Source organism: Polypterus senegalus, chromosome 2, assembly GCF_016835505.1.
Source record: "Polypterus senegalus isolate Bchr_013 chromosome 2, ASM1683550v1, whole genome shotgun sequence".
In the NCBI taxonomy this organism is placed as follows: Eukaryota; Metazoa; Chordata; class Cladistia; order Polypteriformes; family Polypteridae; genus Polypterus; species Polypterus senegalus.
The window spans coordinates 243,313,107-243,340,530 of NC_053155.1; the positions used below are offsets into that span (position 1 = coordinate 243,313,107).

At 36.4% G+C, this 27,424-nt stretch overlaps 1 long non-coding RNA gene across 1 annotated transcript in view; it reads right to left on the reverse strand.

Moving 5' to 3' along the window:
• Nucleotides 1-27,424, reverse strand: part of LOC120523781 — a 381,746-nt gene that overhangs the window by 317,431 nt on the left and 36,891 nt on the right. Inside the window, exon 2 of the long non-coding RNA XR_005632699.1 lies at nt 20,707-20,881. This is a non-coding gene — a long non-coding RNA (uncharacterized LOC120523781). The remainder of the gene's footprint in view (nt 1-20,706; nt 20,882-27,424) is intronic.

Consider the following 27,424-nt stretch of genomic DNA (forward strand, 5'->3'; position numbering starts at 1 on the left):
GAAGAAATGACAGTTGGGAAGAGTCCCAGGAGAGGATTGTATGACCACCACACAAGGAGGGACTGAGAATTGCTCAAGCTGAGCAATTTGGGGAGCAGGAGTGACCAGTCGCTCCAGGAGGGCTCCCACATAAGGCTAAGGAGTAGCAGCAGGAGTCAGAGGAGCGAAAAGGGGCTCTGAAGGAGGTCAATTGGGTAAGGGTGTAGCCCAGGGTTGGCCAACTCTGATACTGGAGAGCCACAGTGGCTACAGGTTTACTTCATTAGTTTCTCATTTTTGCTACTAAATAACTTCATTTAATTTATTTGCTATGTAAGACTCTGAACTTTAAATCAAGGATGAGCAACGTTGGTCCTGGAGGGGCACAGTGGCTTCAGGTTTTTGTTCCAACCCAATTGCTTCATAAGAAATTATTCATTACTGATGGAGCACTTATTGCTCAAGTGACATTTTTCTGGTTAATTTTAGGTGTCTTGCTTGTTAAGATTTTAATCCCTTAATTGCTAATTTTAATCTTAAAGAGCTATACTCATTGTTTTAACTGTTCCTTATTAACAATAAAATGCAATTGACAATGGAACCAACACTTCTACATCTAGCTTGTCTCTATTTGAGTATTCATCAGTCACTATTTGGTTTAATTAAGTACTCAGAAGGAAACTGAAGAGAAAGTGAGGAACTGAAAATTACTCATCCGTTTTAGGCATCAAATTACTTGGATGATACCAGTATCATTAGAAAGGAAAAAAATCTATGACATAAGAATGACCTTACATGGTAGAGTTAAAACACTAACAAGCCATGGAATTAAATAAGATCTGTTATTGGTGACATTTGGCTAATAATTAAGCAACTGGTTGGGAGAAAAACCTGCAGCTACTGTGGGTCTCCAGGATCGGAGATGGCCACCCCTGGTGTAGACTGTCAGAAAGTTTGTGTAGTTAGAGGAAGGAAATAAAAGTTTTTTTCTCATGATTTGTTTAGTAGTTATAGTGCAGTATTTAAATAGTGGATACTTGAGTTAGCCACTTTGGTGAATAGCCAGGTATTTAGAAAATGAGCAGTGGGGCCCAGTGCAGCATTTTATTTCCATTGGATTACTCCTCCCTTGGATTTATTTTGTTTTCCTTACAATTTTAAAAGTTAATTATTTAATGTACACTCTATATAATCATAATTTTGTTTGAATAATTTGGTTACCTCTTTCTCTAAGTAAGTTATTCTTCAGACAGAGAATCATAGAAAGAGCAATTTGGGGTTGCATTTCTACTTAAAATGTGTAAAATATGACTAAATAGATGCATTATGATTATGAAACTCAAACCTATGTAGATGTGTTTACTGGCCTTCAAACAGAGATCAACCAATCCAGCCCCTCCAAATGAAGACATGAAATTTTAAGGGATCATTATTTTTATCAAATATACAGTACTTCCACACACAGCAAACATCATGAAATCCAAATTTATGGTTGTTTTCTTTGTAAAAAAATAAATTAAGTAGCAGGTTATTACATCATGCATGTAATCTATTACAACTAAAATAAATGATAAATAAATACTTTTACTAATTAACTCAGAATATAACAAAACAAAAGTAACCACCAATGTGCAACTATACAAAAACATTTCTCCAGAACTGAAAAGACAAACATGGCAATGTGTACACATGTAGAGAATAAACAAAATATAATGAGAGCATCCAATGTCAAATTTCACCATTTCCGCTCATAAGGTTTGATGTTTGTCTTATATAAATGGCCAAAACAAATGACTGCAAAGTAGACCATGTGGCGACTGTTGCTTACCACAGTCCTTCAGCACTTGCAGCTCCTCAGTGTTCTGCCTGAACTACAAGCATACTGTAGATCTGTGAGATGACAGAAAATATAAGCGACCAAAATCAAAAGTCAGATCATAAAAAAATATAAAAACCCCGAACAGAACCAAAATTCAATCCATCCATTATCCAACCCACTATATCCTAACGCAGGGTCATGGGGGTCTGCCAGAGCCAATCCCAGCCAACACAGGGCTCAAGGCAGGAACAAATCCCGGGCAGTGTGCCAGCCCACCACAGGACACACACACACCAAGCACACACTTGGGACAATTTAGAATTGCCAATACACCTAACCTGCATGTCTTTGGACTGTGGGAGGAAACCGGAGTACCCGGAGGAAACCCATTTAGACTTGGGGAGAACATGTAAACTCCATGCAGGGAGGACTCGGGAAACGAACCCAGGTCTACTTACTGCGAGGCAGCAGTGCTACCACTGCACCACTGTGCCGCCTACCAAAATTCAATGTCAAAGTAAATGTGCAATAATTTAAAAAACATTAATCAAAAGAAAAACAAATCACACATGAGTCCCTTTTAGAAATTAAACAGAAGCTTGGACATGATGGCTACTGCATTGCTATCTTAAAAGGGGGAGCTGGGCTGATGTGACACTGAGAGCATTATGCGGACATGTAATAGCAACCAGACATTGTTCTCCAACATCAATAGACCCAAAGTAATGCAACAAAACTCAAAATGGTATTGACCACAAATCCAAAACAAAATGCAAAAAGGCAATGCAGTGACTTCACAAAAATAATGCCAAATATATTAACATATAACAAAAAAAAAATAAATACATGCACAAAAGAACAGCAGAAACAAAGCCTGGGGGTCAAAAACTAAGATTTACAACTCCAGCAAACTACTTCTGGCAGTGTGATTGGTTAATGGATCCCATTATTCACCAGTCAGAGTGCCCAGAATTCCAAGTACTGAACAGTTTTACAGAGACAGATTTATACGCACCAGCTCCATGCAATCTGGACAGTATAAGCAGGTTTGAAATGTAATGGAAAAAGTTTAGCAGGAAAGATGCACACCAAAAGTGTTGCTGTGTTGTTCCATATGTCCTTTGTTTTGGAGCCAGGATATTTGTCCAACTACCTTCTATGGCTTTGCCATTTTTATCCTTTTCCCAAAGATGCATCTCTAAATTAAGGGTATGTTTAAGCATTCAAATATTTTCTTACAATTAATTAAAAAGGTATTTGTCACATTACTGCAATAATGTATTTTTTGAAATGTATGCATAGCAATTAAAAAAATAATTGGTTCTTGATGATTTACGATATAAAATATTAACTTCAAAAAGAAAGTGTTAAAAACATTTGATAAAAAATTGAAGCACACTGTGAAAACAACATTATCATGGAAAATCTGCCTGTCATACTTTTGATACACCCTCGGGAAAGAAGCCTTATAAAATCACTTATTTTTCCCATTCTTCATCATTACAACCTAAGTAAAATTTGCAATTGAATGTAAAACCTGTTCAGAATATCTTATTTTAAATTTTAGAATAAATTTGCTGTTAATTTTAATAGAATACAACAATAATCCTCTGGAATAATTTTATTAAATTTATATTTTTCACTTTTTTACATAAATTTAATATAAAGTAAGTTCAAAAATAGGCTACAACATTTAAGTGGTAAAGATCAAATGTAGCGTAATATAGCACAAAACGTATTATTTAGATATCATGGTTATGTGTCAGTAATTTTTCTTACATCAACTTTCCCTTGTCAGATAATGTTGATTTGAGCATCCTTCAGCAAAATTAATTTTCAATGTCCATTTCTCGTCATCCAAGGTCATAAGACTGTAAAATCTGACCCAGCTAACATTTGACTCATGGTGAGTCTTAAACATATTTCAGTATCCTCCCTAGGGCATTAATCTAATAGGTACTAATAATAAGTAAAAATAGTAAGAGTAAAAAAAGATATCTGTTATGTTATAAAATAGATTAATTCAAAGAAATTATGATTTTGCTAATGCAAATGTCTAACAAGAAGTGCAAGTTCACACATCATTTCTTTCACAAACAAAATCAAACAGTGGGATTCTGATGCCTAGTCGATTGGAATCAGATCAGTTTGATGCCATCAGATGTTGGTGTCATTTGACAAACTACAGTAATAGAACATGTATTCAAATATTAAACCGAGGGTGTTACAACCACCCACTGGAAAATATATTGGCAATAAACTGCCTGTTATGAAACAACAACAACAACAACATTTATTTATATAGCACATTTTCATACAAAAAGTAGCTCAAAGTGATTTACATAATGAAGAATAGAAAAATAAAAGACACCGTAAGAAAATAAAATAAGGCAACATTAATTAACATAGAATAAGAGTAAGGTCCAATGGCCAGGGTGGACAGAAAAAACAAAAAAAACTCCAGACGGCTGGAGAAAAAAATTAATTCTGTAGGGATTCCAGACCATGAGACTGCCCAGTCCCCTCTGGAAACAGCAACACCTCAAGTTTACAATTGAATGACTTTGGGATAAAAAAGGGCGAACCAAAGTAGTACAAAAAGAAAACACAGACTACATACACTGGCTGACTGAAGCACAAGAAGCAGTCCTAACCACTGTGCAGCCCAGTTTTTGCTGGGCAGTGTGAGGCCGGCAAACAAATTAAAAAATATATTTTCTATATACCTGTTCTTTCTGCCCCAGGAGAGTAAGAATTAAAAGAATCACACACAAGGCTTCCATGGTGGCTTTTTCAAATTTGTTGACATCCATAGAAGTGTGTGAAGATCAAGAAGCCACTCAGCCCGATTCTGAGCAGTGTAATGACTTGTGCTAAATGTATGTCTGATACTGATCTCATTTCTTTTTTAATTACTGTGGCTACCTTCAAGGAAATAAATGTTACTGCACTTTTTTTTTCACTGGTTCATTCTTCGTAGCCTTGAATGGGTAAAGCTTAAAGTGAATTTTGAATGTGCAAATTTACAATAATGTTAAAAAGCTAGTCTTCATCCAAATGCTGAGAATAAAGCCTTCAGGCCCTAGCACTAAAAAGGAAAGTTTAAGTTAGTGCACACACATGAACACACACACACACACGCACACAAGCATAAACTAATACAGCTAGCCTCTTTAGTAGGAAACAGGCTTGAAGAACAAGTCAGGAAGACAGTTTCACATACATAAGAAAATACATTGAGAATATCATGGAAAAATGGAACATGTTGAAGAAGTTGATGGTTACTATAAGCATTTTAATAATAACAAAAGTTTCTGAATGATGTTTATTACTTAAGTAGAGAATAGGATAAAATGGGATTCATGCCAAAGCAGCAAGGTAGACACCAATATTTATATTCTTTACTCAAGTTTACCAAAATGTACTTAACAATGCCCAAGCTTTGCAAAGACATAATCATGGCTTGGGAATAGTTTGTTTCATTAGGAAAACACAAACTCTGCTTAGTGTCATAAGATTTGAATGTAAGGCAATCCATCAATGAGCTGGTGCTGAGCAAACAATGAACCTTATGACTATCAAGCAATTCAACTGACTAAGGTTTGGAATGGCCTAGTGTCAATCCAGAAATAAGGTGATTTGAAGAGGTAAGCCATTACAAAGAGGACAGAACCAAAGTTCCTCTTTAATGCAATGAGTAAATGATCAATATATACAGGAAATGTCTATTTGCAGTTACTACCACTTAAACTGGTGTAACAAGCTATGAGTTCAAGATGATAATTATTTATTTTTCCATGAATATTGGATACTCAATAATTACACACTGTATTTACTCGCGAATAAGTCAGGTCTTGAAACCCAAAAAATCGATCATAAAATCAGACCCCGACTTATACGTCCTTTCAAAAATATGACACTTAATTTATATATATATATATATTTTTTTTTACATTTTCCTGCTTCCTCCAATCTCGAACCAGTTTCTCAGATACATCGAATTTTGGTGCAGCATCGCAGTTACCAATTTCTTTTGCCACTTCAACGGCTTTTAATTTAAAACTAGCTTCATATTTTCACATATATTTAACACTCTATCGTGATAAGGAATGCTCTTATGATAAACGTGTATGAGGGTGTGAAATACAAAAAACACAAAACAGTGCAAACGTCTCTTCAGAATAGTTTGAGTATTACCGAGTGGTGATGTAGGCACAATTAATAGAAAAAAAGGCAGTGTGCTCAGTGGGTGGGCATTAGCATTTCATAACCTCTTGGACCAATAGTGTGAGTTTTCTGCATTCGACTTATACGGCCGGCATTATAAAATACTGGAAATTATACATTTCATACAGTTATCTGCAGGAGAACTTAAAAGCGAGTATATATGGTAAATAAGAGAAATACATTTTTAAATGTTTGTTATTTGACCAATTAGCATATATATTTTATCTTAGCTTAGGTTTTTGTTTGAAGATTATTAAACAATAACTATGAAAAATATGAAATAATAGAGAAGGTCAGACAGGTTGACAAATGCTTTTGCTGTGCCTTGTCTGTTGTGCACTTACTGAAATGTATATTGAAAGCATTCTTGGTTAGATGAAGGTGGGGAAGCTCACCTTCTAGTTCCTGTATAATCAGCACTGGTGCTCTCCTCATTGCTCTTCTCCCTCTTCACTAATGACTGCACCTCTTAGGAGCCCTCTGTCAAATACCTCAACTACAGTATGTGGATGACACAACCATTATTGGACTCATCAGAAATGTTGACAAATCTGCATACAGAAGGATAGTTGAGCAGCTGGTCCTTTGGCATGATGAGTACAATCTGGAGCTGAACACTCTTAGTGGACTTCAGGAGCCCCACCAATATTAGCTCCTCTCTCTATACTTAAAAACAAGGTATCATTTGTGGAAAACATGTCTCTGGGCTCTATAATCAGCCAGTATTTGACATGGAAGACCAACATAGACTCCATAATAAAAGAAGCACAGCAGGAGCTTCAGATTCGGTTCTACACAGCAATCAGTGACTCTGTTCTTAACTCAACCATCACAGTGTGATTTAGTGTAGTTTGGATCAGCAACTAAACTAGACAAAAACAGGTTAAAATGAGTACTCAGTTCTGCTGAAAAGATCATTGGCACCAGTCTTGGACCTGTACTATTCCAGAGTCATAATGTGGACAGACCCCTCATATCCAGGCCATAACCTTCATAAAGTTCTCCCATCTGCCAGATGTTATGGACTAAACTACGCAAAGCAATATATATGATATGAGGACAGTTTCTTTCCGCAGGCCATCAATCTCACAAATGGTTAATTCCACTGACCTTGCTCAGTATGGACACCTCCACACCCCTCCCTATTATCATTTAGTGAATGTGTATAAATTTCAGTATTTGCTGCGTTGCCTTGCTCTTTGCATGCATATGTTTACGCTGCATGTCTTGTACAGTATTTATTTCAGGTGTGGGCTTATTGTGTGTATATCATGTCATGTAACTGTACTTGGAGAGTCATCAAAAACTGGAGTCAAATTCCTTGAATGCAAATAAACTTTTCCAACAAATGTGATTCTGATTCAGATAAAAGAAAACTAAAACCAGAGGAGAGGAGGAATATAGGGGATGCCAGAACTAGTGGTTTCCCTTCCATGTAAGAACTATTTGACAGAATACAAAATTTCACATTTGTGTGCAGTCAACATTTTACAGCAACATTCACCGGTGTGGTAAGTAGATAAAGAATTTTTCATCGATATTTTTAAAATTCACACATATTAGGTAAATTGTAGGAAATAGTGCACTGGTTTTTGACTGTTTTTCAAGATTTTGCACCTCTTTCCCACCGTCACTCCTGTTTTATGATTTCTTCTTTACACTACAGGAACACTTAAGAATTTATGTACAAAAGTCAGTGCTAAAAGGATATAAACCACAAACAATCTTCTGAGTGTCTAGTTCTTCATTTGGATAGTTAATACTTTTAGTTGGGTTTGATGATTAGGTCATTTTATATTATGACACTTACATAGCCATTTTTTTTTTGGGAATATCTACACAAAAATAGAACAGATTACTACTTCTTGTCTCCTTTCGCTGAACTTCCTTTATGTACGTCTATAAGGATATCCCTTTCAATGGAAGTGGATTTTTTCTATGGTTTTAATTAACCAATATCCAAAACCTGATTAAGTTAAGACAAGTTGATATTGCTGGCATCTTCTTTCAGAGCTAGCTGTGCCTCTGTACTCTACACTGATTCCTTAGGGAGTCTCTTTTCTCAGGTGCTGTATTCCTGCTGAAATCACCTCGAATTATATAGGGAATTTCCATGTAATTAACTTTTCCTGAGGCTTATCAGCTTATGTGTGAGCACCACAACACGCTGTGTTAAGTTAATTCATGTCTGTGTAGTTTAACACTTTATATGATGTAAGCAATTACAAAGGCTTTTTCAAAGGAATACAGATTATATATGTTGTCAACATTGATCTGAATATCAATTGTCTGTTGAATAAAATTCAATAGAAATATACATGTTGTTCCATGAGTTTTTGATTAACCAAATTATTTTACTGCATTTTTAAATTAAACAAGAAGAAACATATTTCTGAATGTGAACTATATTTTCAAAATTAAACCCTGTTGTCTCCAACTGTTTTTTGTTAAACTCCATTTAATGGTGAGCTGGGACATTGTCATACCCTCGGCTGTTTTTTTCAGAAAATATTAAAATACTAATATCATGCCTTCTGAAGAAAACCTGACTGAAGAATGGGTTTCATTCCATCAGGCTTTTAAATTGCTTAATTACAACATTTTTAACAATATACTAATTACAGTACACTTTGAAGTCATGTTCTCCTTTTCACTTCTGTAGATTTGTTTTAACAATGGAAAATGTTTATATTATACTTTTTATTTTTTTATTAGATGAGCTGTGATTTACTTCACTCCAAAAACCAAATATAGTGTTACTTTCTCACTTTGATCAAATATCTTTGTAATAGTATGTAGTATGTGGTAGTATGTAATAATATCATCATCCTCCAGTCACTGGAGGGGCATAAAACAATCTGTGCCCAGCACCTGCTCAGGTAAATGAAGAAATAGCAAACAGGTCATGAGGCTTTAAATCCAGTCTTGTGTGGCTCATCTAGCTTGTGACACCTACTCTTGTAACTTGTAGTAAGGGTGCAGCAAGAACCTGAATGTTTTTTCCTGTCTCTGCAAACCCATGTTATTTTTCAGCTGCCAGACTCTCTGGAGACACCTGTGGTTTTTCCTGCTACAAAACCACAATTTTGGGATTTCAACCCTTTATTTGTGTATAGAATTTAGATAAATAACAGTTACTAGTGATTAATAAATTAAACAAAAAAATGAGTTACATAAATCTCTGAAAGTAAAAAGAAAGGATGGAAAACTCTGACCTGTGATATTTACCCTAGGCAACAGATTTGCCATATGTACTGTATCTGTTACAATGTTTATTATGATTGGTTGTTTGTTAAGTTGCTTGATTTCATGTGCTGTATATTAACCTCTGAAATTAAATCTTTGACTTTCATATAAAGTGTTTATAGGGTAGTAACCAATTTAGGTTTATCAATAACCCACAGAACAATAAATAACACATTACTTTTAGTAATTGTGACTGTTCACAGGGTGACACTGTTCAATCAATGATGTTAAGTATACTTTATTATCACTAACTTATCTATTTAAAATAGTAAAAAAAAATGTATAATTGCAATGGAAAAATAAGATGACTTTAAGTGTCAATGTGTGAAATTAGGCATTGTATAGAATGCCTAGGAAATCTGTAAAATGCTGAAAATGAGATGTCAAAGTATGAAATGATTAAAATATCAAATATTTCCTAGACATTCTATGCAATGCCAAAAGGCAAACCGGCAAGTCATTCTATGTAATCCCTAGGAAATGTATATAAGTAACACAGACATTTCATGCTTTGCCTAAAAATGCCACACATTCTATAGAATGCCTAGGTATCTGTATCCAGCAGGGGGCGATAGCTTCCTTGTTGGAATAAGTTCTTTTGTAATTGTGGCATGTTACATAACCTGAAACTATATAGATATAATATAAAAAGGCGATACCCCTCCCTTAGTGATACGGCGGTAAGAAATCACATAGAAGAAATAACGTAGCCTTCTTTAATGATACTTTTTCGTGGCATAACAAGACAAAGGAAGCCATGACAAGACCTTCGGGAGTGTTGGCCCTATGTATACAGTGGTGTGAAAAACTATTTGCCCCCTTCCTGATTTCTTATTCTTTTGCATGTTTGTCACACAAAATGTTTCTGATCATCAAACACATTTAACCATTAGTCAAATATAACACAAGTAAACACAAAATGCAGTTTTTAAATGATGATTTTTATTATTTAGGGAGAAAAAAAATCCAAACCTACATTGGCCCTGTGTGAAAAAGTAATTGCCCCCTTGTTAAAAATAACCTAACTGTGGTGTATCACACCTGAGTTCAATTTCCGTAGCCACCCCCAGGCCTGATTACTGCCACACCTGTTTCAATCAAGAAATCACTTAAATAGGAGCTGCCTGACACAGAGAAGTAGACCAAAAGCACCTCAAAAGCTAGACATCATGCCAAGATCCAAAGAAATTCAGGAACAAATGAGAACAAAAGTAATTGAGATCTATCAGTCTGGTAAAGGTTATAAAGCCATTTCTAAAGCTTTGGGACTCCAGCGAACCACAGTGAGAGCCATTATCCACAAATGGCAAAAACATGGAACAGTGGTGAACCTTCTCAGGAGTGGCTGGCTGACCTAAATTACCCCAAGAGCGCAGAGACGACTCATCCGAGAGGTCACAAAGACCCCAGGACAACGTCTAAAGAACTGCAGGCCTCACTTGCCTCAATTAAGGTCAGTGTTCACGACTCCACCATAAGAAAGAGACTGGGCAAAATGGCCTGCATGGCAGATTTCCAAGACGCAAACCACTGTTAAGCAAAAGAACATTAGGGCTCGTCTCAATTTTGCTAAGAAACATCTCAATGATTGCCAAGACTTTTGGGAAAATACCTTGTGGACTGATGAGACAAAAGTTGAACTTTTTGGAAGGCAAATGTCCCGTTAAATCTGGCGTAAAAGTAACACAGCATTTCAGAAAAAGAACATCATACCAACAGTAAAATATGGTGGTGAAAGTGTGATGGTCTGGGGTTGTTTTGCTGCTTCAGGACCTGGAAGGCTTGCTGTGATAGATGGAACCATGAATTCTACTGTCTACAAAAAATCCTGAAGGAGAATGTCCGGCCATCTGTTCGTCAACTCAAGCTGAAGTGATCTTGGGTGCTGCAACAGGACAATGACCCAAAACACACCAGCAAATCCACCTCTGATTGGCTGAAGAAAAACAAAATGAAGACTTTGGAGTGGCCTAGTCAAAGTCCTGACCTGAATCCAATTGAGATGCTATGGCATGACCTTAAAAAAGCGGTTCATGCTTGAAAACCCTCAAATAAAGCTGAATTACAACAAATTCTGCAAAGATGAGTGGGCCAAAATTCCTCCAGAGCGCTGTAAAAGACTCATTGCAAGTTATCGCAAACGCTTGATTGCAGTTATTGCTGCTAAGGGTGGCCCAACCAGTTATTAAGTTCAGGGGGCAATTACTTTTTCACACAGGGCCATGTAGGTTTGGATTTTTTTTTCTCCCTAAATAATAAAAACCATCATTTAAAAACTGCATTTTGTGTTTACTTGTGTTATATTTGACTAATGGTTAAATGTGTTTGATGATCAGAAACATTTTGTGTGACAAACATGCAAAAGAATAAGAAATCAGGAAGGGGGCAAATAGTTTTTCACACCACTGTAGAGTCTGGAAGGATTTTCTGGATCGGATGACATTATCTCCCATCCATCCATCAGCTTCAAAGGTGTGCCTGGCAATGTTCCAAGGTTTTATACTCTTCCTTCATGTGCAGGCCCCCACTTTGGTGAATCATGCCATTCCCAAACAAGGCACAGAGGATACAGTTTCATGCTGACTTTGACACACAGAAATGCCCATTTCGCAGTTTTGTCCCTGTCTTGTCTTCTAATGCTTGCCTAGCAATTCTTATATGGTGAACTCATGTGTGTTAATCTGGCCTTGTGTTAGCTGTACATGTGAGTAGAAAGAAAAGTGGATTTATAAAATATTTTTGTACAGAGCACAGTGACATATTAAACTTATATTTATTACAGCATCCTATACTGATTTTCACATATTGCTGGCAACATACAGTATATATATATATATATATATATATATATATATATATATATATATATATATATATATATATATATATATATATATATATATATATATATATATATCACATCTCAGTAAAATAAATTAATGATGTGCACAGTTGGGTCCTTAAACTGCCGAAGGCCCTCAAAATTCTAGGAACAGCTCTGCTCTTGAGTCCCATTTCAGAGCCACCACTTCAGGAAATCTAGTTTTCTTCTTTAGTTAAAATGTACTGTATGTTATTGATTACATTGCATTCTGTTGATTGAATATGCTAAATAACCCTCTTTGTTTGTGTGCATGTGTGTCTGCTCAGCCAAGCAAAGCAGACTTGCTCTCTGCTAAATGAATGTAAAATGCTTAATTCCCTCATGTGGGAATAACAATGACATTGTAGCTCTTTTTCTGCTATTTGAACATAAAAATCAAGCCTCCTGCTCAGTACAATTGGTGTCATTTATTTTCTTTGTCCTAAACAAAGCTCATGCAAATTGTTTTTGCGCTACCTGACTTGATATTTCAGACAGAGAAAGTGTGCTTGTGTTTATGTTTGAGTTAGAGCATGTGATACAATGTACCAGCAACCCATTAAATGTTGCTCACGCCTCTAGCTCTAGGATGGATGACTGGATAGGTGGAAATAGAAGAAGAAGCCATTGATTTCTAATGTGAGAAATAAAATCTATAGCGGCTGCTGCTTTCAGAGATAATTATGTAATGTTTACAGATAACTTTTTTTGTAATAAAGGCTGAAACAGCCAGACCTTCAAATGTACTTTTTAAATTGTACTACTCATAATCTACTAATGCATCCAGGCTGTGTTTTTTTTTTTTTTTTGCTAGAGGAAACCCTTTCAATGCATAATGGGATGTTTGACTCACTACTTTGAGCCAATGTACTGCACATCACAATCTCCTCCTCTTTCCATTATTATAGTATTGACAAATTTAAGTTTGTACATTTGAAAAATGTAGTTTTGTTACTGTCTTTCTGTGTTTTCAGACTTCACCACTGAATGACTATGAGCTTAACAAACAGGATAGACAGTTTATCCAAGTGGAACAAATCCACAAAAGTGTTTTCCACAGTGAAAAATAAAAGGAAATTTAGGAACACACTGCATGAACTCTTCAGCCTTCATCCTGTGTTTCTATGTGTTTATCTCTATTTACACTGCTGATGATAGTGATTTTATTTTATGTTATTTGTGAAGATTTGCTGTATGGCTTATTTTCAATTGCAAAATAAAAATAGCTTTAGGAATAAAAAAGGTTATGTATAGAATATGACCTGAACCTTCAATGTAGATGGAAAAAACACTATGTTCACAGTTACAGACACAGAATAACATATAGCACCTATTTTTGTTGTTCCACTTTCACTCTTTTCATCTATATTTATACTCTCCCACTGGTGTCTTGTGTAGGCAGGACACCTTAAGCTTCCTATAACACTAAAGTAACATAACAGGATTTATAAAAAGGATGAACAGAGTTATGGGTCTTTGTGGTTCTTTTGAACTCTAATTCAGGTTCTTACAGAAAATGTTGCTCTGAAAAATGTCATGCTTAATAAAACACAGGTTACTTTATGTGTAAAATATTTAAAGAGTGAAAGGATTCATATTTCTTCCATAATTTAAGGAATTATTATTTATATTTGAGGGAAACACTACTTGAGAGCAATAACTTACCCCTACTTCTGGCTTCCAGTTGCTGCTGCCCCTACAGGATAAACTTCAAGTTTATTGTCATGTCCACATACTAAATAATATACATAGTATATTCAAATTTATACTTTCCTCAGAACAGTAATAATGTCAACAAAAGAAACACATATAATCGAATGCAATATTTATACAGTATGTACAATTCTTCTTTTTCTGCTCCCATTAGGGGTTGCCACAGCAGATCATCATTTTCTATATCTTCCTGTCTTCTGCATCTTGCTCTGTTACCCCCCACCCTCCTGCATGTCTCCTCTCATCACATCCATAAACCCCCTCTTAGGCCTTCCTCTATTCCTCTTACCTGGCAGTTCCATCCTTAGCATCCTTTTACCAATACAGCATATCCAGCATCTCTTCTCTGTATGTCCAATCCAATGCAATCTCGCCTCTATTACTTTGTCTCCAAACCATCCAACCTGAGCTGACTCTCTAATGTACTCTTTTCAAATCCTGTCCATCCTTGTCACACCCAATACAAATCTTGACATCTTTATCTCTACCACCTCCAGCTCTGTCTCCAGTTTTTTGGTCAATGCCACAATCTCTAACCCATATAATATAGCTGGTCTCACAACCGTCCTGTAGTCCTTCCCTTTCACTGTTGCTGATACCCGTCTGTCACAAATTACTCCTGACACTCTTCTCCACCCGCTCCACCCTGCCTGCACTCTCTTCTTCACCTCTCTTCCACAATTCCTGTTACTCTGTACTGTTGATCCCAAGTATTTTAGGTCCCTACCCTTTACCGGCTCTACTCCCTGCATTCTCACCATTCCACTGACCTCCCTGTCATTCACACACATGTATTCTGTGTTGTTCCTACTGGCCTAAATTCCTCTCCAGGTTCTCCTCAACCTACTCCCTACTCTTGCTACAAATCACAATGTCATCAGAAAACATAGTCCATGGGGACTATTGTCTAATTTTGTCTATCAGCCTGTCCATCACCATTGCAAATAAGAAAGTGCTTAAAGCAGATTCCTGATGGAATCCCACCTCCACCTTGAATATATCTTTCACTCCTACAACAGACCTCACCACTGTCACACATCCCTTGTACATATCCTGTACCACTCTTAAAAACTTCTCAACCACTCCTGACTTCCTCATACAATACCACAACTCCTCTTGAGGCAATCTCTCACATGTTTTTTCCTGGTCTACAAAGATGCAATGCAATTCCTTCTTGCCTTCTCTATACTTTTCCATCAACACCCTCACAGCAAACCTTGCATCTGTGGTGCGCTTTCCTGGCATGAAACCATACTGCTACTATTCCTTTCTTAATCTATTTTCCACTACTCTTCCCATAACTTCATCCTGTGGCTCATCAATTTTACCCCCCTGTAGTTACTACAGCTCTGCACATCCCCTGTATCTTAAAAATCAGTACCAGTACACTTCTTCTCCACTCCTCAGGCATCCTTTCACATTCCAAGATTGCATTAAACAACTGCCTAAAAGCTCCATTGCCATCTCTCCTAAACACATCTATGCTTCCACAGGTATGTCATCTGCATAGAATATAATCTACATGTGTGCATTACCCTCCACTCTTGTACATCACCCTATGTGCCTCCCTCTCCTTAAAATGTGTATTCACCACAGCCATGCCCATCCTTTCCGCAAAATCCACTACCATCTCACCTTCTGCATTCCTCTCCTTGACACCATACCTAACCATTGAAAGTCCATACAGTACATGCATGTCCATAGAGTATATACAATTAAATTCAAGATATTATATACAAATGCAGTTAAATGTAATATATTATATACAAACATGTCCATACAGTACATACAATTAAATGCAATATATATATATTTGTGTGTGTGAGTACAGGATGAGTGATGTCTTGAATAATAATACTGTTGGATTGTTCAGGATGTCCTGAAAAGAATGTAGCTGGTAATATTCTTCTTGAGCCAAGCAAGTGCTGTTTCAGAATGTGATGCAGACAGGTTGACAAGGTTGAACTCTACTGTATCCTTGTAGAAATTAAGTGAGAACAAATGAAGAAAGCTGTGCTTTACCCAGATGTCTGAGGAAGAAGAGGTGTTGGTGAGCATTCCTCTCAATCGACAAAATGTGTTGTGCCCACTTCAGTTCACTCCAAAAAAATGAAAAGCTGCTCACCCACTTGAAATCATGTTAAATGAAAAGAACACACTCATAAACAGGCAGTACATGATGACCTAAGTGACTGTATTGTAAAATATTAATCCATCCATCCATTTTCTAACCCGCTGAATCCGAATACAGGGTCACGGGGGTCTGCTGGAGCCAATCCCAGCCAACACAGGGCACAAGGCAGGAACCAATCCTGAGCAGGGTGCCAACCCACCGCAGGACACACACAAACACACTGGGGCCAATTTAGAATTGCCAATCCACCTAACCTGCATGTCTTTGGATTGTGGGAGGAAACCGGAGCGCCCGGAGGAAACCCACGCAGACACGGGGAGAACATGCAAACTCCACGCAGGGAGGACCCGGGAAGCGAACCCGGGTCTCCTAACTGCGAGGCAGCAGCGCTACCACTGCGCCACAGTGCCGCCCTAAAATATTCATTCTTCCCCAAAATACACACTAATTAAACATGAATACATTTCCAAATATTGTAACACTATGCAGTTTTGACAAGGCATACCCAAAGTGAGTCAGTGTAATTGTCCAAGATGCAAAATGGAAATTGAAGATTTTACTGGTTTTACTGGAAACCACAGTGTTTGCATTGGTAAGATTCACTCTGCCACAATCTCCTGTGAATTACTCCTAGTATGTTGTGAGGTCTACATTTCAATGGCAGACTCTGTACTGATGCCGTGATGGTGTAATCTCACAAAGATTCCTTGGGCCATAGCTGAAATCCACAAAAAAAATGACTAAAGGGAGACAGGATCTTTACCATTAACATAAGACAGATGGTCTTCTTATGTATTCTCCTCCTCAGATGCTCTTTATTCCAGCTGCAAGTTTATTTTCTGTTGTCTAGGACATTTTCTACAGTTCTTAACAAATACAGATGAATAACGTCACTGTAGCAAGGCTTAAGCTATGTTGGCTACAAATGAACAGAACAGATAAATATTGAATACAATCTGGAGATGGAGAAAAAATGCAGTATACATCAAAAGGATATAGAACATCAGGCAACGTGTTATGTGTTGTGTAGTATTAAACAAGCTTTGAGATTTGCCTCTTGCCTACAGTAGTATAAATTAACCATTTACTCCATTGTCCATTATTCCCTCTTAATTAGAATACATTTTGAAGGTATGGAATATAATGTGTCATGAAATCCTTCATGAAGTACAGAATACTTCTCACATTTTTTTTTCTGGTTAGAACATTGTGTATCAGTCCAAGATGATATCCTCAAAACTAAAATTGGGCTGTTGTACAATTGGTAAAATTTCTATTACGTCAGAAATTTCAGTCTAGAGTCTATTTGTATGCACAGTCCAAAGAGCAGTTTTTCTGATGTAGCTATGAAATTAGACTGCATAAACTGCAGTATATTCTTCACCATTCTGATTTTAAAAAGCTATCATATCAATACACATATGACAAAATGGTCAATGACAAAGGCATCATAGAAAATAATTGATTAGTTTCAAATCTATTTTTATCAAACTTGCTTGTATGGAATGTTACTCGATTTTAATAAAATCAATAAAATGTTTAATATATATATATATTTGCTGGAAAACCCAAAATAAACATGCTCAATGGTAAAATACACAGATTACTTGCCTTTCTGAAAATCGACAGACTGTATCGTCCACTTCTTTTTCTTTTCTTTGTAGTTTCAGAGCACAGTACAGCAAAATCCAGTAACGCAGCACTATACTTTGCTGATATTTTGAGAAACCTGTGACCATGTTGTTTTTTTTTTTTTAACGTGTAAAGCTTTATTTCAAAATGTCTGAGAGTAAAACTATCTGTTGGTGCCATGGACATGGACAGTATAGTCTGATCACCCACATTGTGGCATGTCAGTCGGATCAAAAGTGCTCATACAGTTTGAACACATATATGACAAGAATTTATAATGCATTGTGAATAGTAACTTCATCACGAATTCTAAAAATTGCAATGTGTATGTTCAACATTAAATGGACAAATTAAGTTTGGAAAGTACACAGGCTCACATGAAATTCAGCCTTTGGAATGCCCGTAGATTACTGATAAATAATGATAAATATTACTTTGGAGTCATGTTAGGATAACTTTTTGTTATTAAATTTGATAGAAAAGTCCATCAGAATATAACATTATTAGACGATGGCTAACCATTCTGTGTAAAGGAAGAAAGTCAAAGCTTAAGTGACGCACGCTACAAAGACTTGTAAACAAAAAGACTAAAGGCTCACCATTGTTAAAAGGAGGAATTTCTGAGTAAAAGAGATAGGCAGAGTGAGAGAGAGTTCATTATTCGTGGTAATTTGTAATTATTTTTGTTTGTCTTTTGAATTAGACATATATAAAAGAAAGACCCGTGTGTTTGTGTGAGTGTGTGTGCGTGTGTGTGTGTGTGCATGGAGCAGTCTGCTTTGCTTATGCTCAATGGCAGCCCCTAGATGGCGCTTGTACGCACCTCACTATGAAAGATCTATGTGCAGCAAATGTCATGGCTCAACAATGGGCAAGTGCATCACCTCAGCAACGAAGGGCAAGGCTTGAAGTTTTCACTAAAACATTATCTATCTGGAGGTATATTCTCAAGAAGGTATTTTCTCTGCCAGCAATACGGCTAAGATATGGTTTTGTGTCTTCTTGTGAAAGCCAGTGGGGTGGCAAGCACAAAGTGGGTCGACATCCTCTGCACTGGGTAATTCTTAAAAGTTAGTTGACAAAGTTCACGAATATAGTAAAACTGCTAGGGAGTCATTGTGTTGTTATTTTTCCTGAAGACCACATGCAGCAAGTATATATATATATATATATATATATATATATATATATATATATATATATATATATATATATATATATATATATGTATATGTGTGTGTGTGTGTGTGTGTGTCTGTGCGGGATGTGGTATGTGTGTTACTTTTACAGTTTTTGATTTAGTGGTTAAATGTATTTGAAAAAACTGGTTTTGTTAGAATTAAAATCTAAAGGTTAATAAAATTATAAAGAAAATGGTAAGACTACATTCTAAACCTGAGGTAAAGAATTCATCCTTACTCCTACACAACATCTCTCAAATTACAGGATTCGGCCAAAACAAAACCATTAGCTATATATTTTTCCTAAACTGCAAATTATTAGACATAAGGCACATTAGGTTCACAATGTGATTAGAATAAACAAACATCTAAATCATTATTTACAAAGTAAATAAATACATTGTCATTGTGGCACAGTGGTTAGAACTGCTGCCTCACAGCTCCAGCACTCAAGTTTTCAGTCTGTAACCTTGTCATATTTGATGTCTGCACATTCTCTTCATGTCTGTTTGGGGTTTTCTCCTGGTACTCCAATTTTAGATTCAGATTAAGTTAATTGGTTCAGTGAAACTTTAAGTATTCATTTTCAAGAACTGGCATTCCATTCATGGCTTATTTAGAGTGTTGATTCTAGTTTTGCCAGAATAGGCACCAGCATGATGTAAACCTGAAGTATATGAAGTGGTTTTGAGAAGGAGACAAAAGATTATTATAATATAATTATCGAGCAAAATAACGTTGCTACATCTTATCACTAATGACCCAGTTCAGTTCTTCATTGGGAAGCTTTCAATTAGTAGTTTGCATGCTCTCCCCAAGGTCACATGGGTTGTCCCATTCAAACTTTTGACATATAACCAGTTGCCTCTCTGTGCCTGCAAATATGTGTGTAGAATTTCCTGTGGCCTGTGACACACTGGCCTTTCATCCATGGTTGGTCCGTTCCTTACATCTACACTTGTCAGCACAGGCAGACTATAGAGAAGAAGCAGTTATCATGTTGATCTGTTTCCCCTAGTTACTTTGATTTTCCTCCCACTTACCCCACATATTAACATTTTGGGTTATTTGGTGATTCTAAATAGGCCTAGTCTGAGTGTGGATTTGTGGGCCTTGCAACACACTTAAGCCTCATTAAAGTTTAGTTCCAGACTTATGCCTGATGTTGGTGGAACAGTCTTGAGTGATATTTACCAGATTTGTGACTATATAATCATTGATCCATCTTCTGAAACCTCCTAGATCATTATGGGATCCAGAAGTCTGCTTTAGCAGTATTTAGAACAATAGAAGAACCATTCTGTTCTCTCACACACACACCCATTCGCTCACGTGTCAATTTAGAGTTACTGTCTTTAGGAGACACCTAAAGGAATATTGCGGGATTTTGGATGCAGCAGGCAAACATCATTAATCACTATCTCCTTAGAAGGATGCATGTTATCATTGTCTTAACTATTTATTTATAGTCTACTTATAATACCCCACAATTTATCAGATAATTTGTATAAATCACAATACTTGTAGTATAACCTTAATTTTGCCTTTTGCAATAAGGTGCAGGTAACAATTGGCAGGTTTGGACAATCATTTACAGATGAAAGAATATTTTTAAGAGAATAATACAACAAGACTTTCAGTAATAAATGTCCACAAAACAAAAAAGAAAAAGCATAAAATGTATCCATTGCCACACACTTAGTCATGCTGAGAACAAGCTTTAGTGTTGCTGCCATAATGAATTCCAGCTCTGAGTCACTGGCCTTGAGTCAGATAATATTTCTAAAGCAGACTGGCTTCAATGCTTCAACCTTGTTTTGTTGTTGTTGTTGTTTTTTATTTTAGTTATTAAAAGGATTTTGCATAAGTAATAGTAAATTATTTTTCTAGTTTCAAAAACAGATCTACTTACCCTATCTGAATATAATGTGCCAGCTATGTCTTCGTTGTTGGTAGAATTTAGATGGTGAACTTTTCTTTTAAATTAGGGCAGCCAACATGGGTTAATGTGGTTCTTTCTCCATTTCTGGCTCACTGAGAAAAGTCTCCAGTTGTAGTAAAGTAAAAATCAGAATGTACATGTCAAACTAAATAAGGAGAAAACAGAAATTTTAGTGATTGGCAAAAATTGATATAATGAGGTTATTAGAAATAAGCTTGATCCTTTAGGATTAAAAGTTAAGACAGAGGTAAATAATTTAGGGGTAATTATTGACTCTGACCTAAATTTTAAATCACATATTAATCAGATTACTAGGACAGCATTTTTTCACTTAAGACAATATAGCAAAAATGAGATCTCTTATAAAGTTTTTTTTTTTTTAATTTTATTGATTTTATTGAAATCATACAGCATTCCATACAAATTGATCAATTTTATAAGAATAGGATTGAAAACAAATCAACCCCCACCCCTGAGAAAGAGAGTATGGGTTGCAGAATAAAACTAAAACCTAGTAAAAATAAGTAAATATATAAATTAATAAGTGAATATAGATGAATGGAGAAGAAAAAGAAAAAAGGAATAGGGAGAGAATCTGCTTCCTCAGTGCTTTAAAAGCTTATTCTAAAATATTATTGATTTGATCCTGCCAGGTTTTGAAAAATTTCGGCACAGATCCTCCAAGTGAGAATTTTATTTTTTCCAATTTCAAACAGTATGTAACATCAGTTACCAACTGAATTAAAAGGGGAGATTCTTCCAGTTGAGCAAGATACAGTAAGTCTGCGTGCCAGTAGTGTAGTAAAGGCTATTACAGTTTGTTTGTCCTTCTCCACTTTAAGGCCATCTGGAAGTACACCAAACACATCTGTTAATGGATTAGGAGGGATTGTGATACCAAGGCTGTCTGAAAGGCATTTAAAATATTTTGGTCCAGAATGATGTTAATTTGGTGCAGGCCCAAAACATGTGACCCAGTGAAGCTGGAACTTGATTGCAGCGTTCGCAGGTTGGATCTTGTCCTGGAAACATTTTGGACAATTTTAAGTGAGACAGATAATGTTGAGTTGAATAATTGTATGCTTTGCGCTTATGGGGCTCGAATGAATTCTCTGCATTGCTACCTTCCACTCCTTTTCTGATATGTTGAGGGAGAGATCCTTTTCCCATTGTCCTCTTGGATCTTTGAAAGGAAGGGACTGTAAAATGGTTTTAAATATTGTAGAGATGTTGTATAAGTCCTAGAAACTGATCAATATTTTTTCCAGCATAGAGGGAGGTGGGAGGTGAGGAAAATTGGGCAGGTTCTGTTTAACAAAGTTTCTAATTTTAAGATAGTGAAAGAAATGTGTTGCTGGAAAGTTAAATTTAGAATGTTATTGTTCGTAGGATGCAGAGACATTGTCTATGTACAGATCTCTAAGTGATTTAATCCCAAATGTTTTCCAGACATTAAAAACTGCATATGTTTGCGAGGGTTGAAAAAGGTGGTTCTCATGCAGAGGTGCCACCAATAAAAGGTTCTCTAACTTAAAATGCTTCCTACACTGGTTCCATATTCTGAGTGAGTGAAGCACTATTGGGTTATTAGTATATTGGCGATAATTTGCATTTATTGGGGCACAAAGCAAGGAATATAAAGAGGAACTGCAGGATTTTATTTCTATTGCAGACCAAGCCTGTATATGTTCATCTATTTGTGTCAATATCCAGGTTTTTATATGTTGTATGTTTGTTGCCCAGTAGTAAAACTGAAAGTTAGGTAGGGCCATGACACCTTCTGCCTTTGGCCTTTGTAGGGTCACTCTTTGAATACCTGGATGTTTTGAATTCCAAATAAATGTGGTTATGGTTGAATCTAATTTCTTAAAGAATGATTTATTGATGTATATTGGAATATTTTGAAATAAAAAGAGAAGCTATGCAAGTCTTGCTTGATTTTTTCCATACAGACAGAGAAATTTTGTTGATAAAAAGCTTTATGTTTACTTGTGATGTTTATTCCCTAGATATTTAAACTGATCTGCGATGATAAAAGGGAAGGTATCCAATCTAATATTGTGTGCTTGAGAATTCACTGGAAAGAGCACACTTTTAGTCAAATTTATTCTGAGACCAGAAATCTTTTGAAATTCTGTTAGTGCTGTTAGGACAGGACAGCACGCACAGTATTTTGTGGGTCTGATATATATAATACCATATCATCTGCATATAGAGAAATTTTCTGTTCTAGTTGTTCTCTGATAATCCCCTTTATCTCATAAGCAGTGAACTGCCAGTGGCTCAATGGCGATTGCAAAAAGTATTGGTGACAAGGGGCACCCTTGTCTGATACCACGTTCTAGTTTATAGTCTGAATTAATGTTGTTAATACAAACTGAAGCTTCTGGATTGGTATACAGTAGTTTGATCCATGCACAAATGTTCGGGCCAAACCCAAATTTCTCCAATGTGGTGAAAAGGTAGTTCCATTCAATCATATTAAACGCTTTTTCAACATCCAAGGGTAATAAAATCTCTGGGATGTTTGACTTTGCGGGTGAGTATTTTACATTAAACAGGCGTCGAAGATTGGACGCTAAACGTCGGCCTTTAATAAATCCAGTTTGATCTTGTGATGTTATCTTAACATCATTATTCAGAAGTGAAATTGGTCTGTATGATGCACATTGTAATACATCCTTATTTTGTTTAGGAAAGACGGTGATTAATGCTTGATGAAAAGTTTGAGGTAGAATTTTATTGTCTCTAGCTTCTGTGAATGTTGCTAACACGAGGGGAGCTAACCGAGTGGAGAACTTATAAAATTCGTCAGGGTAGCCATTGGGGCCTGCTGCTTTCCCACTCTGAAGTAACTTTATAGCATCTAATAATTCTGATAGTGTCAACTAAGAGTATATATTTGTGGTATCTCTAATGCATCTAGAAATGCATTAGATTGTGTCTTGTCTTCTTTAAACTCAGTAGAATATAAGGATTTATAGTAGTCTCTAAATGTGTGCATTATATTTTTATGGTCAATGTTTATGTCTCCGTTTGTGTTGTGTGGACTATGGCCGGCCAGTCATCCCGGCCAATACCCCCAGGCTGCCAGGTGGAGCCCTCCCTGCAGTTTAGAGGTGCCCCGAATGCCAACAGGGAATTATGGACAATGGAATCTTCATCCACAGCCCTTTTGGATACTACAGGGGCCAACAGAGGATGCTGCAGGGAGGCCCAGAGACTCTTACGTGCCCTATAACATGGAAGTATGTCTTAGTCACAGCAACAGGAGGAATGACATACTACTGGGATTAAAAGAAGAGTTTTTATCAGACCCGGAAGTGCTAGGAAGTCACATGGACCGGGGTTCAGAAACACTTCCGTGTCATGGACTATAAAAGACTGGGAAAGATACCAGACGATGAGCTGAGCTGGGTGGAAGGGTGGCAACGCGCCTGGGAGTGGAGGATTGTTTATTATTGAGAATTGTGATTTATCATACGAGTATTGTGGAGAGGAGGGTGCTTTGTGCACTGAATAATTATAATAAAGCCAACTATTTGACTTTTACCTGGTATCTGATGTATTGTTTGAGGGTCTGATAGCGCCCCCTATATGTCACAGTTGGTAATTGCTGGGATTGCATTGCAAACATCTTGCTTGTGGATTTGTTGAGCTAAAAGCTATTAGCTTTCTCTCCATGTTCATAGTAATGATATCTTGATTTAAAAATGAGTTGTTCAGTTTCTTTAGTTGTCAAGAGGTTGAGCTGTGAATGCAGAGCCTACCTTTTCCTATGAAGAGCCTCACTTGGACACCTGGCATGTTCTTCTTCTATTCTAGTAATTTCGTTTGTTAGCTTTGATACCTGCTTGGTTTCCAATTTACTGTACTTCTGTGGGAAAGATATGAGATAATCTGTCCTCTTAAGAAGGCCTTCGGGGTATAACTTTTCAAGATGCTGAAAAATTAGTTCACGCTTTTGTTTTCAGTTGGACTACCCAAAAAAGATATCAATTGATTGCAACTAGTGCAGAATGCAGTTGCTAGAATCTTAACTAGGAAAGGAAAATCTGAGCACATCCCTCCAGTTTTGATGTCACTACATTGGTTACCTGTGTCATTTAGAATTGACTTTACAATACTGCTTATATTTTACAAAGCCTTAAATAATCTCGCTCCATCCTATATTTCAGAATGTCTTTCACCTTATACTCCAAATCATAACCTTAGATCTTCAAATGTGTGTCTGCTTATAATTCCAAGAGCTAAACTTAAAAGAAGTGGTGACGCAGCCTTCTGCAGTTACACTCCTAAAATCTGGAATAGCTTACCAATCGAAATTCACTAGGCTAATACAGTGGAGCACTTAAAAAAATGTCTAAAAACCCATTATTTTAATATGGCTTTCTCATAGCTTCATTTTAGTGTAACCCTGATATTCTGTATATGCATTTAATTATCAATATCATTCTAGGTTTCTCTGAAATCTGTGCTAACCCCTACTTTCTCTGCTGTTCTTCTTCTGGTTTTCTGTGGTGGCGATCAGCACCATCACCACCCAATCAAAGCACCATGATGTCCCTACATTGATTGATTGAAGACCTGCGGTCCACATGACCGTCATCATCTAATTCTTCCATGTGAAGCCTGAAAACTATGAGGACTGATTGAGATCATATATGTTAGGTAGAATGCCTTGAGGGGGCTGAGTGGTCTTGTGGCCTTGGAACCCCTGCTGATTTTGTTTTTTTTCCAGCTGTCTAGAGTTTTTTTTTGTTTGTTTTTTCTGTCCTTCCTGGCCACCAGACCTTACTTTTATTCTACGTTAATTAATATTGCTTAATTTTATTTTTATTAATTAATTATCCACTCCCTTTTCTTTGTATTTTTCCGTATGTGTCCTTTTCAAAAAAGATTATCTATACCATGCATATATATACATGTATGTTCTGCCTGTTTATCTCTACTTTTTTATTTGCAGACAAATGTTAGGGTTATCTTCCTTGAAAAATAATAATTAATATTAGGAAATATTTTATTCACAATCAGTATAAAAAAACTGCTTGCATGTTTAAAGTCTTACATTAAGAAAAAAGGTCTCAGCAGGCATCTGCTATTTAATTGGTTGTATTTTTAAGCCGCTACATGCTACCCATAGCACCTATTAACTACCCCATTATCATGTGGTTAGTTACTGTGCTGTCTATTCATGACACACAATTATTTTGTTTCACTAAAGATCAGTGCATTGTCTAAACAATGGGCACTGCAGCTCTCTTTCTCCGTGGGCCATTTTGTATTTCTAGTTATTCAATTATTTCATCTGTGTATGTATTACTCTCTGCTTGTGACAATGCTGTTCCATTATGGCTAGCTATGCTACCTCATGAAGGATAAAGTAAAGAGGCCAGAGAAACTGATTGCAGCTAGGGAATATTTGAAGTTGGCAGTGAAAACTTCTCTTCTAAAGCCATGACCAACTGTGAAAAGATCATATTATATTTTCATAACTCTAAAGCTAGGTTTAAAGCTTCTGTTAAGGTTCTTCAGTCAGGCTGTTTGCACTTGGTTTCTGTGAAATAGCATTTTAAGATTTTGATGGCAGTTATAATATTGGTTAGCATTAGATAAAACTTTCAACACGCTATGTAAGTAATGAAGGGCTGCATATGGCAAAATGAAATAAACATATATATTAAACAGCATCTCATTTTTGTTCTTTGTTGTACGTGCTAGCAAGAGTTTTTCCTTAAGCCATAATTATCATAAGAACATGTAACTAATAGCTAATATTTAACAATTTTGTGCAATATTCCATTCATTTTACTTCTTCAAATATAAATCAACAAATCCATTCAGCAGGCATATGTACAAGGATGTGAGAGTGGATTTTAGACAACAGCAATTCATCACAGTAACAGAAAAGCAGTGAACTTACCTGAGAAAACGCTGGGGTCATTGCCTGTCACAGGTGTCTTCAGGCTTAGATAATTGTATATTCTGAGCACGATGCTTCATTGCTTCCTGCCTCTTAACTTGAGAAATTTTCCGTGTCACTCTCTTCCTTGATTTGAATAATTTCCTCCACACTACATAACCCTTCCTGAATGCCATGTTTACTTCTTTCATGCAGCCTATTTAAAAGGTCATTTAAATGACCCGTCAATCACACTTCTGCCTAGATTTTCCCCAAGATGTTGTAAGCACTATCTAACAATGTTATTATTGGTCAATAAATGTATTTACTACTGACAGGAAATTAAATTTACTATAAAAACACCAGTCAATCAGAGATATACAATCCTGATATATTCACAACAAGCAGGGTGGCAATGGAAGCTGATTCATTGCACTTGAGATTAACCATGTATACAGTCAAATGACATTAAGCACCATTTTCTGTATGAATGGTAAGAAAATATATTAACTAAAAAATAAACAATTCTTTTTTTTAATTAACCAGTTCATTAAATGGCAGTTTTTCTGCACAGCTATTAGCTTGCTTTTGGTAAGCTTTCCTCTAAACTGTACACCGAGCACAGGCAACGTTTACCTATGCAGTTCTTTATGAAGGTCAGCATACAGCCACTTGAGGATGTCAGCGTTTGTACATCGTTTTAAAGAAAGATGCTGAATCTGGCAGGTGTCAGTCAAGTAAAAATAGAAACCATGAAATTAAGAACACCTTGATTTCTGCAGCCAT